This window comes from Ascaphus truei, chromosome 13 (genome assembly GCF_040206685.1).
Source record: "Ascaphus truei isolate aAscTru1 chromosome 13, aAscTru1.hap1, whole genome shotgun sequence".
NCBI classification, from domain to species: Eukaryota; Metazoa; Chordata; class Amphibia; order Anura; family Ascaphidae; genus Ascaphus; species Ascaphus truei.
Window position 1 is genome coordinate 48,899,479 of NC_134495.1, and position 23,004 is coordinate 48,922,482.

The following is a 23,004-nucleotide window of genomic DNA, read 5'->3' on the forward strand; positions in this document are numbered from 1 at the left end:
TTAAGAGCTGCCACAGTCATGTGACCGCGCTTTGCTGGAGTGGTCGACAAAAAGGTGCACGGTCTGCAAACCTATTCTCATTTATTTGTGGGGCGCCAACATAATCCGCAGCGCGGTATAAAAACCTAAACCGATACAAGTGAGGACAAAGCGGTAATGAGGGGTGTGGGAGCTTACAAACCCATTCACTGGCATCTATTGCAATGTTTTGAGTTTAATTAGCGTGAAGATGGTTATACTGACCTTGTAATGGGAGCCTGGTACTGGTTATACGGACCTTGTAATGGGAACCTGGTACTGGTTATACTGACCTTGTAATGGGAACCTGGTACTGGTTATACGGACCTTGTAATGGGAACCTGGTACTGGTTATACTGACCGTGTAATGGGAACCTGGTACTGGTTATACGGACCTTGTAATGGGAACCTGGTACTGGTTATACTGACCTTGTAATGGGAACCTGGTACTGGTTATACGGACCTTGTAATGGGAACCTGGTACTGGTTATACGGACCTTGTAATGGGAACCTGGAACTGGTTATACTGACCTTGTAATGGGAACCTGGTACTGGTTATACGGACCTTGTAATGGGAACCTGGTACTGGTTATACTGACCTTGTAATGGGAACCTGGTACTGGTTATACGGACCTTGTAATGGGAACCTGGTACTGGTTATACTGACCGTGTAATGGGAACCTGGTACTGGTTATACGGACCGTGTAATGGGAACCTGGTACTGGTTATACTGGCCTTGTAATGGGAACCTGGTACTGGTTATACTGACCGTGTAATGGGAACCTGGTAGTTGTTATACGGACCTTGTAATGGGAACCTGGTACTGGTTATACGGACCTTGTAATGGGAACCTGGTACTGGTTATACTGACCTTGTAATGGGAACCTGGTACTGGTTATACTGACCTTGTAATGGGAACCTGGTACTGGTTATACTGACCGTGTAATGAAACCTGGTACTGGTTATACTGACCTTGTAATGGGAACCTGGTACTGGTTATACTGACCTTGTAATGGGAACCTGGTACTGGTTATACTGACCTTGTAATGGGAACCTGGTACTGGTTATACTGACCGTGTAATGGGAACCTGGTACTGGTTATACTGACCTTGTAATGGGAACCTGGTACTGGTTATACGGACCTTGTAATGGGAACCGGGTACTGGTTATACGGACCTTGTAATGGGAACCTGGTACTGGTTATACGGACCTTGTAATGGGAACCTGGTACTGGTTATACTGACCGTGTAATGGGAACCTGGTACTGGTTATACTGACCTTGTAATGGGAACCTGGTACTGGTTATACTGACCTTGTAATGGGAACCTGGTACTGGTTATACGGACCTTGTAATGGGAACCTGGTACTGGTTATACGGACCGTGTAATGGGAACCTGGTACTGGTTATACGGACCTTGTAATGGGAACCTGGTACTGGTTATACGGACCGTGTAATGGGAGCCTGGTACTGGTTATACGGACCTTGTAATGGGAACCTGGTAGTGGTTATACTGACCGTGTAATGGGAACCTGGTACTGGTTATACTGACCTTGTAATGGGAATCTGGTACTGGTTATACTGACCGTGTAATGGGAATCTGGTACTGGTTATACTGACCGTGTAATGGGAGCCTGGTACTGGTTATACTGACCTTGTAATGGGAACCTGGTACTGGTTATACTGACCTTGTAATGGGAACCTGGTAGTGGTTATACTGACCGTATAATGGGAACCTGGTACTGGTTATACTGACCTTGTAATGGGAACCTGGTACTGGTTATACTGGCCTTGTAATGGGAGCCTGGTACTGGTTATACTGACCGTGTAATGGGAACCTGGTACTGGTTATACTGACCTTGTAATGGGAACCTGGTACTGGTTATACTGACCGTGTAATGGGAACCTCGTACTGGTTATACTGACCTTGTAATGGGAGCCTGGTACTGGTTATACTGACCGTGTAATGGGAACCTGGTACTGGTTATACTGACCTTGTAATGGGAACCTGGTAGTGGTTATACTGACCTTGTAATGGGAACCTGGTACTGGTTATACTGACCTTGTAATGGGAACCTGGTACTGGTTATACTGACCTTGTAATGGGAATCTGGTACTGGTTATACTGACTTTGTAATGGGAACCTGGTACTGGTTATACTGACCTTGTAATGGGAACCTGGTAGTGGTTATACTGACCTTGTAATGGGAACCTGGTACTGGTTATACTGACCGTGTAATGGGAACCTGGTACTGGTTATACTGACCTTGTAATGGGAGCCTGGTACTGGTTATACTGACCTTGTAATGGGAACCTGGTAGTGGTTATACTGACCTTGTAATGGGAACCGGGTACTGGTTATACTGACCTTGTAATTGGAACCTGGTACTGGTTATACTGACCTTGTAATGGGAACCGGGTACTGGTTATACTGACCTTGTAATGGGAACCTGGTACTGGTTATACTGACCTTGTAATGGGAACCTGGTACTGGTTATACTGACCTTGTAATGGGAACCTGGTACTGGTTATACTGACCTTGTAATGGGAACCTGGTACTGGTTATACGGACCTTGTAATGGGAACCTGGTACTGGTTATACTGACCGTGTAATGGGAACCTGGTACTGGTTAAACGGACCTTGTAATGGGAACCTGGTACTGGTTATACTGACCTTGTAATGGGAACCTGGTAGTGGTTATACTGACCTTGTAATGGGAGCCTGGTACTGGTTATACGGACCTTGTAATGGGAACCTGGTACTGGTTATACGGACCTTGTAATGGGAACCTGGTACTGGTTATACTGACCTTGTAATGGGAACCTGGTACTGGTTATACGGTCCTTGTAATGGGAACCGGGTACTGGTTATACTGACCGTGTAATGGGAACCTGGTACTGGTTATACTGACCTTGTAATGGGAACCTGGTAGTGGTTATACTGACCTTGTAATGGGAACCTGGTACTGGTTATACTGACCTTGTAATGGGAACCTGGTAGTGGTTATACGGACCTTGTAATGGGAGCCTGGTACTGGTTATACTGACCTTGTAATGGGAACCTGGTACTGGTTATACGGACCTTGTAATGGGAACCTGGTACTGGTTATACTGACCGTGTAATGGGAACCTGGTACTGGTTATACGGACCTTGTAATGGGAACCTGGTACTGGTTATACTGACCTTGTAATGGGAACCTGGTAGTGGTTATACTGACCGTGTAATGGGAACCTGGTACTGGTTATACTGACCTTGTAATGGGAACCTGGTACTGGTTATACGGACCTTGTAATGGGAACCTGGTAGTGGTCATACTGACCGTGTAATGGGAACCTGGTACTGGTTATACTGACCGTGTAATGGGAACCTGGTACTGGTTATACTGACCTTGTAATGGGAAGCTGGTACTGGTTATACTGACCTTGTAATGGGAACCTGGTACTGATTATACGGACCTTGTAATGGGAACCTGGTACTGGTTATACTGACCGTGTAATGGGAACCTGGTACTGGTTATACGGACCTTGTAATGGGAACCTGGTACTGGTTATACTGACCTTGTAATGGGAACCTGGTAGTGGTTATACTGACCGTGTAATGGGAACCTGGTACTGGTTATACTGACCGTGTAATGGGAACCTGGTACTGGTTATACTGACCTTGTAATGGGAACCTGGTACTGATTATACGGACCTTGTAATGGGAACCTGGTACTGATTATACGGACCTTGTAATGGGAACCTGGTACTGGTTATACTGACCGTGTAATGGGAACCTGGTACTGGTTATACGGACCTTGTAATGGGAACCTGGTAGTGGTTATACTGACCTTGTAATGGGAGCCTGGTACTGGTTATACGGACCTTGTAATGGGAACCTGGTACTGGTTATACTGACCTTGTAATGGGAACCTGGTACTGGTTATACTGACCTTGTAATGGGAACCTGGTACTGGTTATACTGACCTTGTAATGGGAACCTGGTACTGGTTATACGGACCTTGTAATGGGAACCGGGTACTGGTTATACTGACCGTGTAATGGGAACCTGGTACTGGTTATACGGACCGTGTAATGGGAACCTGGTACTGGTTATACGGACCTTGTAATGGGAACCTGGTACTAGTTATACTGACCGTGTAATGGGAACCTGGTACTGGTTATACGGACCTTGTAATGGGAACCTGGTACTGGTTATACTGACCGTGTAATGGGAACCTGGTACTGGTTATACGGACCTTGTAATGGGAACCTGGTACTGGTTATACTGACCTTGTAATGGGAACCTGGTAGTGGTTATACTGACCGTGTAATGGGAACCTGGTACTGGTTATACTGACCTTGTAATGGGAACCTGGTACTGGTTATACGGACCTTGTAATGGGAACCTGGTAGTGGTCATACTGACCGTGTAATGGGAACCTGGTACTGGTTATACTGACCGTGTAATGGGAACCTGGTACTGGTTATACTGACCTTGTAATGGGAAGCTGGTACTGGTTATACTGACCTTGTAATGGGAACCTGGTACTGATTATACGGACCTTGTAATGGGAACCTGGTACTGGTTATACTGACCGTGTAATGGGAACCTGGTACTGGTTATACGGACCTTGTAATGGGAACCTGGTACTGGTTATACTGACCTTGTAATGGGAACCTGGTAGTGGTTATACTGACCGTGTAATGGGAACCTGGTACTGGTTATACTGACCGTGTAATGGGAACCTGGTACTGGTTATACTGACCTTGTAATGGGAACCTGGTACTGATTATACGGACCTTGTAATGGGAACCTGGTACTGATTATACGGACCTTGTAATGGGAACCTGGTACTGGTTATACTGACCGTGTAATGGGAACCTGGTACTGGTTATACGGACCTTGTAATGGGAACCTGGTAGTGGTTATACTGACCTTGTAATGGGAACCTGGTAGTAGTTATACTGACCGTGTAATGGGAACCTGGTACTGGTTATACGGACCTTGTAATGGGAACCTGGTACTGGTTATACGGACCTTGTAATGGGAACCTGGTACTGGTTATACGGACCTTTTAATGGGAACCTGGTAGTGGTTATACTGACCGTGTAATGGGAACCTGGTACTGGTTATACTGACCGTGTAATGGGAACCTGGTACTGGTTAAACTGACCGTGTAATGGGAACCTGGTACTGGTTATACTGACCGTGTAATGGGAACCTGGTACTGGTTATACGGACCTTGTAATGGGAACCTGGTACTGGTTATACTGACCGTGTAATGGGAACCTGGTACTGGTTATACGGACCTTGTAATGGGAACCTGGTACTGGTTATACTGACCTTGTAATGGGAACCTGGTAGTGGTTATACTGACCGTATAATGGGAACCTGGTACTGGTTATACTGACCTTGTAATGGGAACCTGGTACTGGTTATACTGACCGTATAATGGGAACCTGGTACTGGTTATACTGACCTTGTAATGGGAACCTGGTACTGGTTATACTGACCGTGTAATGGGAACCCGGTACTGGTTATACGGTCCTTGTAATGGGAACCTGGTACTGGTTATACTGACCGTGTAATGGGAACCTGGTACTGGTTATACTGACCGTGTAATGGGAACCTGGTACTGGTTATACTGACCTTGTAATGGGAACCTGGTACTGGTTATACGGTCCTTGTAATGGGAACCTGGTACTGGTTATACTGACCGTGTAATGGGAACCTGGTACTGGTTATACTGACCTTGTAATGGGAACCTGGTACTAGTTATACGGACCTTGTAATGGGAACCTGGTAGTGGTTATACGGACCTTGTAATGGGAACCTGGTACTGGTTATACTGACCTTGTAATGGGAACCTGGTAGTGGTTATACGGACCTTGTAATGGGAACCTGGTACTGGTTATACTGACCTTGTAATGGGAACCTGGTACTGGTTATACTGACCTTGTAATGGGAACCTGGTACTGGCTATACTGACCTTGTAATGGGAATCTGGTACTGGTTATTCTGACCTTGTAATGGGAACCGGGTACTGGCTATACTGACTTTGTAATGGGAACCGGGTACTGGCTATACTGACCTTGTAATGGGAACCGGGTACTGGCTATACTGACCTTGTAATGGGAACCTGTTACTGGTTATACTGACCTTGTAATGGGAATCTGGTACTGGTTATACTGACCTTGTAATGGGAACCGGGTACTGGTTATACTGACCTTGTAATGGGAACCTGGTACTGATTATACGGACCTTATAATGGGAACCTGGTACTGGTTATACGGACCTTGTAATCAGAACCGGGTACTGGTTATACTGACCTTGTAATGGGAACCTGGTACTGGTTATACTGACCGTGTAATGGGAACCGGGTACTGGTTATACTGACCTTGTAATGGGAACCTGGTACTGGTTATACTGACCGTGTAATGGGAACCTGTTACTGGTTATACGGACCTTGTAATGGGAACCTGGTACTGGTTATACTGACCTTGTAATGGGAACACGGTACTGGTTATACTGACCTTGTAATGGGAACCTGGTACTGGTTATACTGACCTTGTAATGGGAACCTGGTACTGGTTATACTGACCGTGTAATGGGAACCTGGTACTGGTTATACGGACCTTGTAATGGGAACCTGGTACTGGTTATACTGACCTTGTAATGGGAACCTGGTAGTGGTTATACTGACCGTATAATGGGAACCTGGTACTGGTTATACTGACCTTGTAATGGGAACCTGGTACTGGTTATACTGACCGTATAATGGGAACCTGGTACTGGTTATACTGACCTTGTAATGGGAACCTGGTACTGGTTATACTGACCGTGTAATGGGAACCCGGTACTGGTTATACGGTCCTTGTAATGGGAACCTGGTACTGGTTATACTGACCGTGTAATGGGAACCTGGTACTGGTTATACTGACCGTGTAATGGGAACCTGGTACTGGTTATACTGACCTTGTAATGGGAACCTGGTACTGGTTATACGGTCCTTGTAATGGGAACCTGGTACTGGTTATACTGACCGTGTAATGGGAACCTGGTACTGGTTATACTGACCTTGTAATGGGAACCTGGTACTAGTTATACGGACCTTGTAATGGGAACCTGGTAGTGGTTATACGGACCTTGTAATGGGAACCTGGTACTGGTTATACTGACCTTGTAATGGGAACCTGGTAGTGGTTATACGGACCTTGTAATGGGAACCTGGTACTGGTTATACTGACCTTGTAATGGGAACCTGGTACTGGTTATACTGACCTTGTAATGGGAACCTGGTACTGGCTATACTGACCTTGTAATGGGAATCTGGTACTGGTTATACTGACCTTGTAATGGGAACCGGGTACTGGCTATACTGACCTTGTAATGGGAACCGGGTACTGGCTATACTGACCTTGTAATGGGAACCGGGTACTGGCTATACTGACCTTGTAATGGGAACCTGGTACTGGTTATACTGACCTTGTAATGGGAATCTGGTACTGGTTATACTGACCTTGTAATGGGAACCGGGTACTGGTTATACTGACCTTGTAATGGGAACCTGGTACTGATTATACGGACCTTATAATGGGAACCTGGTACTGGTTATACGGACCTTGTAATCAGAACCGGGTACTGGTTATACTGACCTTGTAATGGGAACCTGGTACTGGTTATACTGACCGTGTAATGGGAACCGGGTACTGGTTATACTGACCTTGTAATGGGAACCTGGTACTGGTTATACTGACCGTGTAATGGGAACCTGTTACTGGTTATACGGACCTTGTAATGGGAACCTGGTACTGGTTATACTGACCTTGTAATGGGAACACGGTACTGGTTATACTGACCTTGTAATGGGAACCTGGTACTGGTTATACTGACCTTGTAATGGGAACCTGGTACTGGTTATACGGACCTTGTAATGGGAACCTGGTACTGGTTATACGGACCTTGTAATGGGAACCTGGTAGTGGTTATACTGACCTTGTAATGGGAACCTGGTACTGGTTATACGAACCTTGTAATGGGAACCGGGTACTGGTTATACTGACCTTGTAATGGGAACCTGGTACTTGTTATACTGACCTTGTAATGGGAACCTGGTACTGGTTATACTGACCTTGTAATGGGAACCTGGTACTGGTTATACGGACCTTGTAATGGGAACCTGGTACTGGTTATACGAACCTTGTAATGGGAACCTGGTACTGGTTATACTGACCTTGTAATGGGAACCTGGTACTGGTTATTCTGACCTTGTAATGGGAACCTGGTACTGGTTATACGGACCTTGTAATGGGAACCGGGTAGTGATTATACTGACCTTGTAATGGGAACCTGGTACTGGTTATACTGACCTTGTAATGGGAACCTGGTACTGGTTATACTGACCTTGTAATGGGAACCTGGTACTGGTTATACTGACCTTGCCATGGGAACCTGGTACTGGTTATACGGTCCTTGTAATTGGAACCTGGTACTGGTTATACTGACCTTGTAATGGGAACCTGGTAGTGGTTATACTGACCGTGTAATGGGAACCTGGTAGTGGTTATACGGACCTTGTAATGGGAACATGGTAGTGGTTATACGGACCTTGTAATGGGAACCTGGTAGTTGGTATACTGACCGTGTAATGGGAACCTGGTACTGGTTATACTAACCTTGTAATGGGAACCTGGTACTGGTTATACGGACCTTGTAATGGGAACCGGGTACTGGTTATACTGACCTTGTAATTGGAACCTGGTACTGGTTATACTGACCTTGTAATGGGAACCTGGTACTGGTTATACTGACCTTGTAATGGGAACCTGGTACTGGTTATACTGACCTTGTAATGGGAACCTGGTTGTGGTTATACTGACCTTGTAATGGGAACCTGGTACTAGTTATACTGACCTTGTAATGGGAACCTGGTACTGGTTATACTGACCTTGTAATGGGAACCTGGTACTGGTTATACTGACCTTGTAATGGGAACCTGGTACTGGTTATACTGACCTTGTAATGGGAACCTGGTACTGGTTATACTGACCTTGTAATGGGAACCTGGTTGTGGTTATACTGACCTTGTAATGGGAACCTGGTACTGGTTATACAGACCTTGTAATGGGAACCTGGTACTGGTTATACTGACCTTGTAATGGGAACCTGGGACTGGTTATACTGACCTTGTAATGGGAACCTGGTACTGGTTATACTGACCTTGTAATGGGAACCTGGTACTGGTTATACGGACCTTGTAGTGGGAACCTGGTACTGGTTATACTGACCTTGTAATGGGAACCTGGTACTGGTTATACTGACCGTGTAATGGGAACCTGGTACTGGTTATACTGACCTTGTAATGGGAGCCTGGTACTGGTTATACTGACCTTGTAATGGGAGCCTGGTACTGGTTATACTGACCTTGTAATGGGAACCTGGTACTGGTTATACTGACCTTGTAATGGGAGCCTGGTACTGGTTATACAGACCTTGTAATGGGAACCTGGTAGTGGTTATACTGACCTTGTAATGGGAACCTGGTACTGGTTATACTGACCTTGTAATGGGAACCTGGTACTGGTTATACTGACCTTGTAATGGGAACCTGGTACTGGTTATACTGACCTTGCCATGGGAACCTGGTACTGGTTATACGGTCCTTGTAATGGGAACCTGGTACTGGTTATACTGACCTTGTAATGGGAACCTGGTACTGGTTATACTGACCTTGTAATGGGAGCCTGGTACTGGTTATACAGACCTTGTAATGGGAACCTGGTAGTGGTTATACTGACCTTGTAATGGGAACCTGGTACTGGTTATACTGACCTTGTAATGGGAACCTGGTACTGGTTATACTGACCTTGTAATGGGAACCTGGTACTGGTTATACTGACCTTGTAATGGGAACCTGGTACTGGTTATACTGACCTTGCCATGGGATCCTGGTACTATTTATACGATCCTTGTAATGGGAACCTGGTACTGGTTATACTGACCTTGTAATGGGAACCTGGTAGTGGTTATACTGACCGTGTAATGGGAACCTGGTAGTGGTTATACTGACCGTGTAATGGGAACCTGGTACTGGTTATACTAACCTTGTAATGGGAACCTGGTACTGGTTATACGGACCTTGTAATGGGAACCGGGTAGTGATTATACTGACCTTGTAATGGGAACCTGGTACTGGTTATACTGACCGTGTAAAGGGAACCGGGTACTGGTTATACTGACCTTGTAATGGGAACCTGGTACTAGTTATACTGACCTTGTAATGGGAACCTGGTACTGGTTATACTGACCTTGTAATGGGAACCTGGTACTGGTTATACTGACCTTGTAATGGGAACCTGGTTGTGGTTATACTGACCTTGTAATGGGAACCTGGTACTGGTTATACGGACCTTGTAATGGGAACCTGGTACTGGTTATACTGACCTTGTAATGGGAACCTGGTACTGGTTATACTGACCTTGTAATGGGAACCTGGTACTGGTTATACTGACCTTGTAATGGGAACCTGGTTGTGGTTATACTGACCTTGTAATGGGAACCTGGTACTGGTTATACGGACCTTGTAATGGGAACCTGGTACTGGTTATACTGACCTTGTAATGAGAACCTGGTACTGGTTATACTGACCGTGTAATGGGAACCTGGTACTGGTTATACTGACCTTGTAATGGGAGCCTGGTACTGGTTATACTGACCTTGCCATGGGAACCTGGTACTATTTATACGGTCCTTGTAATGGGAACCTGGTACTGGTTATACTGACCTTGTAATGGGAACCTGGTAGTGGTTATACTGACCGTGTAATGGGAACCTGGTAGTGGTTATACGGACCTTGTAATGGGAACCTGGTAGTGGTTATACGGACCTTGTAATGGGAACCTGGTAGTGGTTATACTGACCGTGTAATGGGAACCTGGTACTGGTTATACTAACCTTGTAATGGGAACCTGGTACTGGTTATACGGACCTTGTAATGGGAACCTGGTACTGGTTATACTGACCTTGCCATGGGAACCTGGTACTATTTATACGGTCCTTGTAATGGGAACCTGGTACTGGTTATACTGACCGTGTAATGGGAACCTGGTAGTGGTTATACTGACCTTGTAATGGGAACCTGGTACTGGTTATACTGACCTTGTAATGGGAACCTGGTACTGGTTATACTGACCTTGTAATGGGAACCTGGTTGTGGTTATACTGACCTTGTAATGGGAACCTGGTACTGGTTATACGGACCTTGTAATGGGAACCTGGTACTGGTTATACTGACCTTGTAATGAGAACCTGGTACTGGTTATACTGACCTTGTAATGGGAACCTGGTACTGGTTATACTGACCTTGTAATGGGAACCTGGTACTGGTTATACTGACCTTGCCATGGGAACCTGGTACTGGTTATACGGTCCTTGTAATGGGAACCTGGTACTGGTTATACTGACCTTGTAATGGGAACCTGGTACTGGTTATACTGACCTTGTAATGGGAGCCTGGTACTGGTTATACAGACCTTGTAATGGGAACCTGGTAGTGGTTATACTGACCTTGTAATGGGAACCTGGTACTGGTTATACTGACCTTGTAATGGGAACCTGGTACTGGTTATACTGACCTTGTAATGGGAACCTGGTACTGGTTATACTGACCTTGTAATGGGAACCTGGTACTGGTTATACTGACCTTGCCATGGGAACCTGGTACTATTTATACGGTCCTTGTAATGGGAACCTGGTACTGGTTATACTGACCTTGTAATGGGAACCTGGTAGTGGTTATACTGACCGTGTAATGGGAACCTGGTAGTGGTTATACTGACCGTGTAATGGGAACCTGGTACTGGTTATACTAACCTTGTAATGGGAACCTGGTACTGGTTATACGGACCTTGTAATGGGAACCGGGTAGTGATTATACTGATCTTGTAATGGGAACCTGGTACTGGTTATACTGACCGTGTAAAGGGAACCGGGTACTGGTTATACTGACCTTGTAATGGGAACCTGGTACTAGTTATACTGACCTTGTAATGGGAACCTGGTACTGGTTATACTGACCTTGTAATGGGAACCTGGTACTGGTTATACTGACCTTGTAATGGGAACCTGGTTGTGGTTATACTGACCTTGTAATGGGAACCTGGTACTGGTTATACGGACCTTGTAATGGGAACCTGGTACTGGTTATACTGACCTTGTAATGGGAACCTGGTACTGGTTATACTGACCTTGTAATGGGAACCTGGTATTGGTTATACTGACCTTGTAATGGGAACCTGGTTGTGGTTATACTGACCTTGTAATGGGAACCTGGTACTGGTTATACGGACCTTGTAATGGGAACCTGGTACTGGTTATACTGACCTTGTAATGAGAACCTGGTACTGGTTATACTGACCGTGTAATGGGAACCTGGTACTGGTTATACTGACCTTGTAATGGGAGCCTGGTACTGGTTATACTGACCTTGCCATGGGAACCTGGTACTATTTATACGGTCCTTGTAATGGGAACCTGGTACTGGTTATACTGACCTTGTAATGGGAACCTGGTAGTGGTTATACTGACCGTGTAATGGGAACCTGGTAGTGGTTATACGGACCTTGTAATGGGAACCTGGTAGTGGTTATACGGACCTTGTAATGGGAACCTGGTAGTGGTTATACTGACCGTGTAATGGGAACCTGGTACTGGTTATACTAACCTTGTAATGGGAACCTGGTACTGGTTATACGGACCTTGTAATGGGAACCGGGTAGTGATTATACTGACCTTGTAATGGGAACCTGGTACTGGTTATACTGACCGTGTAAAGGGAACCGGGTACTGGTTATACTGACCTTGTAATGGGAACCTGGTACTAGTTATACTGACCTTGTAATGGGAACCTGGTACTGGTTATACTGACCTTGTTATGGGAACCTGGTACTGGTTATACTGACCTAGTAATTGGAACCTGATGCTGGTTATACTGACCTTGTAATGGGAACCTGGTACTGGTTATACTGACCTTGTAATGGGAACCTGGTACTGGTTATACTGACCTTGTAATGGGAACCTGGTTGTGGTTATACGGACCTTGTAATGGGAACCTGGTACTGGTTATACTGACCTTGTAATGGGAACCTGGTACTGGTTATACTGACCTTGTAATGGGAACCTGGTACTGGTTATACTGACCTTGTAATGGGAACCTGGTTGTGGTTATACTGACCTTGTAATGGGAACCTGGTACTGGTTATACGGACCTTGTAATGGGAACCTGGTACTGGTTATACTGACCTTGTAATGGGAACCTGGTACTGGTTATACTGACCGTGTAATGGGAACCTGGTACTGGTTATACTGACCTTGTAATGGGAGCCTGGTACTGGTTATACTGACCTTGTAATGGGAGCCTGGTACTGGTTATACTGACCTTGTAATGGGAACCTGGTACTGGTTATACTGACCTTGTAATGGGAACCTGGTACTGGTTATACTGACCTTGTAATGGGAACCGGGTACTGGTTATACGGACCTTGTAATGGGAACCTGGTACTGGTTATACTGACCTTGTAATGGGAACCTAGTACTGGTTATACGGACCTTGTAATGGGAACCTGGTACTGGTTATACTGACATTGTAATGGGAACCTGGTACTGGTTATACTGTCCTTATAATGGGAACCTGGTACTGGTTATACTGACCGTGTAATGGGAACCTGGTACTGGTATATATGGACCTTGTAATGGGAACCTGGTAGTGGTTATTCTGACCTTGTAATGGGAGCCTGGTACTGGTTATACGGACCTTGTAATGGGAGCCTGGTACTGGTTATACTGACCGTGTAATGGGAACCTGGTACTGGTTATACTGACCTTGTAATGGGAACCTGGTAGTGGTTATACTGACCGTGTAATGGGAACCTGGTACTGGTTATACTGACCTTGTAATGGGAACCTGGTAGTGGTTATACTGACCGTGTAATGGGAACCTGGTACTGGTATATATGGACCTAGTAATGGGAACCTGGTAGTGGTTATACTGACCTTGTAATGGGAGCCTGGTACTGGTTATACTGACCGTGTAATGGGAACCTGGTACTGGTTATACTGACCTTGTAATGGGAACCTGGTACTGGTTATACTGACCTTGTAATGGGAACCGGGTACTGGTTATACGGACCTTGTAATGGGAACCTGGTACTGGTTAAACTGACCTTGTAATGGGAACCTGGTACTGGTTATACGGACCTTGTAATGGGAACCTGGTACTGGTTATACTGACCTTGTAATGGGAACCTGGTAGTGGTTATACTGACCGTGTAATGGGAACCTGGTACTGGTTATACGGATCGTGTAATGGGAACTTGGTACTGGTTATACGGACCTTGTAATGGGAACCTGGTACTGGTATATATAGACCTTGTAATGGGAACCTGGTACTGGTTATACGGACCTTGTAATGGGAACCTGGTACTGGTTATACGGACCTTGTAATGGGAACCTGGTACTGGTTATACTGACCGTGTAATGGGAACCTAGTACTGGTTATACGGATCGTGTAATGGGAACCTGGTACTGGTTATACTGACCTTGTAATGGGAACCTGGTACTGGTTATACTGACCTTGCCATGGGAACCTGGTACTGGTTATACGGTCCTTGTAATGGGAACCTGGTACTGGTTATACTGACCTTGTAATGGGAACCTGGTACTGGTTATACTGACCTTGTAATGGGAACCTGGTACTGGTTATACTGACCGTGTAATGGGAACCTGGTACTGGTTATACGGACCTTGTAATGGGAACCTGGTACTGGTTATACTGACCTTGTAATGGGAACCTGGTACTGGTTATACTGACCTTGCCATGGGAACCTGGTACTGGTTATACGGTCCTTGTAATGGGAACCTGGTACTGGTTATACTGACCTTGTAATGGGAACCTGGTACTGGTTATACTGACCTTGTAATGGGAGCCTGGTACTGGTTATACAGACCTTGTAATGGGAACCTGGTAGTGGTTATACTGACCTTGTAATGGGAACCTGGTACTGGTTATACTGACCTTGTAATGGGAACCTGGTACTGGTTATACTGACCTTGTAATGGGAACCTGGTACTGGTTATACTGACCTTGTAATGGGAACCTGGTACTGGTTATACTGACCTTGCCATGGGAACCTGGTACTATTTATACGGTCCTTGTAATGGGAACCTGGTACTGGTTATACTGACCTTGTAATGGGAACCTGGTAGTGGTTATACTGACCGTGTAATGGGAACCTGGTAGTGGTTATACTGACCGTGTAATGGGAACCTGGTACTGGTTATACTAACCTTGTAATGGGAACCTGGTACTGGTTATACGGACCTTGTAATGGGAACCGGGTAGTGATTATACTGATCTTGTAATGGGAACCTGGTACTGGTTATACTGACCGTGTAAAGGGAACCGGGTACTGGTTATACTGACCTTGTAATGGGAACCTGGTACTAGTTATACTGACCTTGTAATGGGAACCTGGTACTGGTTATACTGACCTTGTAATGGGAACCTGGTACTGGTTATACTGACCTTGTAATGGGAACCTGGTTGTGGTTATACTGACCTTGTAATGGGAACCTGGTACTGGTTATACGGACCTTGTAATGGGAACCTGGTACTGGTTATACTGACCTTGTAATGGGAACCTGGTACTGGTTATACTGACCTTGTAATGGGAACCTGGTATTGGTTATACTGACCTTGTAATGGGAACCTGGTTGTGGTTATACTGACCTTGTAATGGGAACCTGGTACTGGTTATACGGACCTTGTAATGGGAACCTGGTACTGGTTATACTGACCTTGTAATGAGAACCTGGTACTGGTTATACTGACCGTGTAATGGGAACCTGGTACTGGTTATACTGACCTTGTAATGGGAGCCTGGTACTGGTTATACTGACCTTGCCATGGGAACCTGGTACTATTTATACGGTCCTTGTAATGGGAACCTGGTACTGGTTATACTGACCTTGTAATGGGAACCTGGTAGTGGTTATACTGACCGTGTAATGGGAACCTGGTAGTGGTTATACGGACCTTGTAATGGGAACCTGGTAGTGGTTATACGGACCTTGTAATGGGAACCTGGTAGTGGTTATACTGACCGTGTAATGGGAACCTGGTACTGGTTATACTAACCTTGTAATGGGAACCTGGTACTGGTTATACGGACCTTGTAATGGGAACCGGGTAGTGATTATACTGACCTTGTAATGGGAACCTGGTACTGGTTATACTGACCGTGTAAAGGGAACCGGGTACTGGTTATACTGACCTTGTAATGGGAACCTGGTACTAGTTATACTGACCTTGTAATGGGAACCTGGTACTGGTTATACTGACCTTGTTATGGGAACCTGGTACTGGTTATACTGACCTAGTAATTGGAACCTGATGCTGGTTATACTGACCTTGTAATGGGAACCTGGTACTGGTTATACTGACCTTGTAATGGGAACCTGGTACTGGTTATACTGACCTTGTAATGGGAACCTGGTTGTGGTTATACGGACCTTGTAATGGGAACCTGGTACTGGTTATACTGACCTTGTAATGGGAACCTGGTACTGGTTATACTGACCTTGTAATGGGAACCTGGTACTGGTTATACTGACCTTGTAATGGGAACCTGGTTGTGGTTATACTGACCTTGTAATGGGAACCTGGTACTGGTTATACGGACCTTGTAATGGGAACCTGGTACTGGTTATACTGACCTTGTAATGGGAACCTGGTACTGGTTATACTGACCGTGTAATGGGAACCTGGTACTGGTTATACTGACCTTGTAATGGGAGCCTGGTACTGGTTATACTGACCTTGTAATGGGAGCCTGGTACTGGTTATACTGACCTTGTAATGGGAACCTGGTACTGGTTATACTGACCTTGTAATGGGAACCTGGTACTGGTTATACTGACCTTGTAATGGGAACCGGGTACTGGTTATACGGACCTTGTAATGGGAACCTGGTACTGGTTATACTGACCTTGTAATGGGAACCTAGTACTGGTTATACGGACCTTGTAATGGGAACCTGGTACTGGTTATACTGACATTGTAATGGGAACCTGGTACTGGTTATACTGTCCTTATAATGGGAACCTGGTACTGGTTATACTGACCGTGTAATGGGAACCTGGTACTGGTATATATGGACCTTGTAATGGGAACCTGGTAGTGGTTATTCTGACCTTGTAATGGGAGCCTGGTACTGGTTATACGGACCTTGTAATGGGAGCCTGGTACTGGTTATACTGACCGTGTAATGGGAACCTGGTACTGGTTATACTGACCTTGTAATGGGAACCTGGTAGTGGTTATACTGACCGTGTAATGGGAACCTGGTACTGGTTATACTGACCTTGTAATGGGAACCTGGTAGTGGTTATACTGACCGTGTAATGGGAACCTGGTACTGGTATATATGGACCTAGTAATGGGAACCTGGTAGTGGTTATACTGACCTTGTAATGGGAGCCTGGTACTGGTTATACTGACCGTGTAATGGGAACCTGGTACTGGTTATACTGACCTTGTAATGGGAACCTGGTACTGGTTATACTGACCTTGTAATGGGAACCGGGTACTGGTTATACGGACCTTGTAATGGGAACCTGGTACTGGTTAAACTGACCTTGTAATGGGAACCTGGTACTGGTTATACGGACCTTGTAATGGGAACCTGGTACTGGTTATACTGACCTTGTAATGGGAACCTGGTAGTGGTTATACTGACCGTGTAATGGGAACCTGGTACTGGTTATACGGATCGTGTAATGGGAACTTGGTACTGGTTATACGGACCTTGTAATGGGAACCTGGTACTGGTATATATAGACCTTGTAATGGGAACCTGGTACTGGTTATACGGACCTTGTAATGGGAACCTGGTACTGGTTATACGGACCTTGTAATGGGAACCTGGTACTGGTTATACTGACCGTGTAATGGGAACCTAGTACTGGTTATACGGATCGTGTAATGGGAACCTGGTACTGGTTATACGGACCTTGTAATGGGAACCTGGTACTGGTTATACTGACCTTGTAATGGGAACCTGGTATTGGTTATATTGACCTTGTAATGGGAACCTGGTACTGGTTATACGGACCTTGTAATGGGAACCTGGTACTGGTTATACGGACCTTGTAATGGGAACCTGGTAGTGGTATATATGGACCTTGTAATGGGAACCTGGTAGTGGTTATACTGACCTTGTAATGGGAGCCTGGTACTGGTTATACTGACCGTGTAATGGGAACCTGGTACTGGTTATACTGACCTTGTAATGGGAACCTGGTACTGGTTATACTGACCTTGTAATGGGAACCGGGTACTGGTTATACGGACCTTGTAATGGGAACCTGGTACTGGTTAAACTGACCTTCTAATGGGAACCTGGTACTGGTTATACGGACCTTGTAATGGGAACCTGGTACTGGTTATACTGACCTTGTAATGGGAACCTGGTAGTGGTTATACTGACCGTGTAATGGGAACCTGGTACTGGTATATATAGACCTTGTAATGGGAACCTGGTACTGGTTATACGGACCTTGTAATGGGAACCTGGTACTGGTTATACTGACCTTGTAATGGGAACCTAGTACTGGTTATACGGATCGTGTAATGGGAACCTGGTACTGGTTATACGGACCTTGTAATGGGAACCTGGTACTGGTTATACTGACCTTGTAATGGGAACCTGGTACTGGTTATACTGACCGTGTAATGGGAACCTGGTACTGGTTATACTGACCTTGTAATGGGAGCCTGGTACTGGTTATACTGACCTTGTAATGGGAGCCTGGTACTGGTTATACTGACCGTGTAATGGGAACCTGGTACTGGTTATACTGACCTTGTAATGGGAACCTGGTACTGGTTATACTGACCTTGTAATGGGAACCGGGTACTGGTTATACGGACCTTGTAATGGGAACCTGGTACTGGTTATACTGACCTTGTAATGGGAACCTGGTACTGGTTATACGGACCTTGTAATGGGAACCTGGTACTGGTTATACTGACATTGTAATGGGAACCTGGTACTGGTTATACTGACCGTGTAATGGGAGCCTGGTACTGGTTATACGGACCTTGTAATGGGAGCCTGGTACTGGTTATACTGACCGTGTAATGGGAACCTGGTACTGGTTATACTGACCTTGTAATGGGAACCTGGTAGTGGTTATACTGACCTTGTAATGGGAACCTGGTACTGGTTATACTGACCTTGTAATGGGAACCTGGTAGTGGTTATACTGACCGTGTAATGGGAACCTGGTACTGGTATATATGGACCTTGTAATGGGAACCTGGTAGTGGTTATACTGACCTTGTAATGGGAGCCTGGTACTGGTTATACTGACCGTGTAATGGGAACCTGGTACTGGTTATACTGACCTTGTAATGGGAACCTGGTACTGGTTATACTGACCTTGTAATGGGAACCGGGTACTGGTTATACGGACCTTGTAATGGGAACCTGGTACTGGTTAAACTGACCTTGTATTGGGAACCTGGTACTGGTTATACGGACCTTGTAATGGGAACCTGGTACTGGTTATACTGACCTTGTAATGGGAACCTGGTAGTGGTTATACTGACCGTGTAATGGGAACCTGGTACTGGTTATACGGATCGTGTAATGGGAACTTGGTACTGGTTATACGGACCTTGTAATGGGAACCTGGTACTGGTATATATAGACCTTGTAATGGGAACCTGGTACTGGTTATACGGACCTTGTAATGGGAACCTGGTACTGGTTATACGGACCTTGTAATGGGAACCTGGTACTGGTTATACTGACCGTGTAATGGGAACCTAGTACTGGTTATACGGATCGTGTAATGGGAACCTGGTACTGGTTATACGGACCTTGTAATGGGAACCTGGTACTGGTTATACTGACCTTGTAATGGGAACCTGGTATTGGTTATATTGACCTTGTAATGGGAACCTGGTACTGGTTATACGGACCTTGTAATGGGATCCTGGTACTGGTTATACTGACCTTGTAATGGGAACCTGGTAGTGGTATATATGGACCTTGTAATGGGAACCTGGTAGTGGTTATACTGACCTTGTAATGGGAGCCTGGTACTGGTTATACTGACCGTGTAATGGGAACCTGGTACTGGTTATACTGACCTTGTAATGGGAACCTGGTACTGGTTATACTGACCTTGTAATGGGAACCGGGTACTGGTTATACGGACCTTGTAATGGGAACCTGGTACTGGTTAAACTGACCTTGTAATGGGAACCTGGTACTGGTTATACGGACCTTGTAATGGGAACCTGGTACTGGTTATACTGACCTTGTAATGGGAACCTGGTAGTGGTTATACTGACCGTGTAATGGGAACCTGGTACTGGTATATATAGACCTTGTAATGGGAACCTGGTACTGGTTATACTGACCTTGTAATGGGAACCTGGTACTGGTTATACTGACCGTGTAATGGGAACCTAGTACTGGTTATACGGATCGTGTAATGGGAACCTGGTACTGGTTATACGGACCTTGTAATGGGAACCTGGTACTGGTTATACTGACCTTGTAATGGGAACCTGGTACTGGTTATACTGACCTTGTAATGGGAAACTGGTACTGGTTATACGGACCTTGTAATGGGAACCTGGTACTGGTTATACTGACCTTGTAATGGGAACCTGGTACTGGTTATACTGACCTTGTAATGGGAACCTGGTATTGGTTATATTGACCTTGTAATGGGAACCTGGTACTGGTTATACGGACCTTGTAATGGGAACCTGGTACTGGTTATACTGACCTTGTAATGGGAACCGGGTACTGGTTATACTGACCTTGTAATGGGAACCTGGTACTGGTTATACTGACCTTGTAATGGAAACCTGGTAGTGGTTATACGGACCTTGTAATGGGAACCTGGTACTAGTTATACTGACCGTGTAATGGGAACCTGGTACTGGTTATACTGAACTTGTAATGGGAACCTGGTACTGGTTATACGGGCCTTGTAATGGGAACCTGGTACTGGTTATACTGACCGTTTAATGGGAACCTGGTACTGGTATATATGGACCTTGTAATGGGAACCTGGTACTGGTTATACTGACCTTGTAATGGGAACCTGGTACTGGTTATACGGACCTTGTAATGGGAACCTGGTACTGGTTATACTGACCTTGTAATGGGAACCTGGTACTGATTATACGGACCTTGTAATGGGAACCTGGTACTGGTTATACGGACCTTGTAATGGGAACCTGGTACTGGTTATACTGACCTTGTAATGGGAACCTGGTATTGGTTATACTGACCTTGTAATGGGAACCGGGTACTGATTATACTGACCTTGTAATTGGAACCTGGTACTGGTTATACGGACCTTGTAATGGGAACCGGGTACTGATTATACGGACCTTTTAATGGGAACCGGGTACAGGTTATACTGACCTTGTAATGGGAACCGGGTACTGGTTATACTGACCTTGTAATGGGAACCGGGTACTGGTTATACTGACCGTGTAATGGGCACCTGGTGCTGGTTATACTGACCTTGTAATGGGAACCTGGTACTGGTTATACTGACCGTGTAATGGGAACCTGGTACTGGTTATACTGACCGTGTAATGGGAACCTGGTACTGGTTATACTGACCTTGTAATGGGAACCTGGTACTGGTTATGCTGACCGTGTAATGGGAACCTGGTACTGGTTATACTGACCTTGTAATGGGAACCTGGTACTGGTAATACTGACCGTGTAATGGGAACCTGGTACTGGTTATACTGACCTTGTAATGGGAACCTGGTACTGGTTATACTGACCTTGTAATGGGAACCTGGTACTGGTTATACGGACCTTGTAATGGGAACCTGGTACTGGTTATACTGACAGTGTAATGGGAACCTGGTACTGGTTATACTGACCTTGTCATGGGATCCTGGTACTGGTTATACTGACAGTGTAATGGGAACCTGGTACTGGTTATATGGACCTTGTAATGGGAACCTGGTACTGGTTATACTGACCTTGTAATGGGAACCTGGTACTGGTTATACGGACCTTGTAATGGGAACCTGGTACTGGTTATACTGACCTTGTAATGGGAACCTGGTACTGGTTATACGGACCTTGTAATGGGAACCTGGTACTGGTTATACTAACCTTGTAATGGGAACCTGGTAGTGGTTATACTGACCGTGTAATGGGAACCTGGTACTGATTATACGGACCTTGTAATGGGAACCTGGTACTGGTTATACTGACCGTGTAATGGGAACCTGGTACTGGTTATACTGACCTTGTAATGGGAACCTGGTACTGGTTATACGGACCTTGTAATGGGAACCTGGTACTGGTTATACTAACCTTGTAATGGGAACCTGGTACTGGTTATACTGACCTTGTAATGGGAACCTGGTACTGGTTATACTGACCTTGTAATGGGAACCTGGTACTGGTTATACGGACCTTGTAATGGGAACCTGGTACTGGTTATACTGACCGTGTAATGGGAACCTGGTACTGGTTATACGGACCTTGTAATGGGAACCTGGTACTGGTTATACGGACCTTGTAATGGGAACCTGGTACTGGTTATACGGACCTTGTAATGGGGACCTGGTACTGGTTATACTGACCTTGTAATGGGAACCTGGTACTGGTTATACGGACCCTGTAATGGGAACCTGGTAGTGGTTATACTGACCTTGTAATGGGAACCTGGTACTGGTTATACGGACCTTGTAATGGGAACCTGGTACTGGTTAAACTGACCTTGTAATGGGAACCTGGTACTGGTTATACGGACCTTGTAATGGGAACCTGGTACTGGTTATACTGACCTTGTAATGGGAACCTGGTACTGGTTATACGGACCTTGTAATGGGAACCTGGTACTGGTTATACTGACCTTGTAATGGGAACCTGGTACTGGTTATACGGACCTT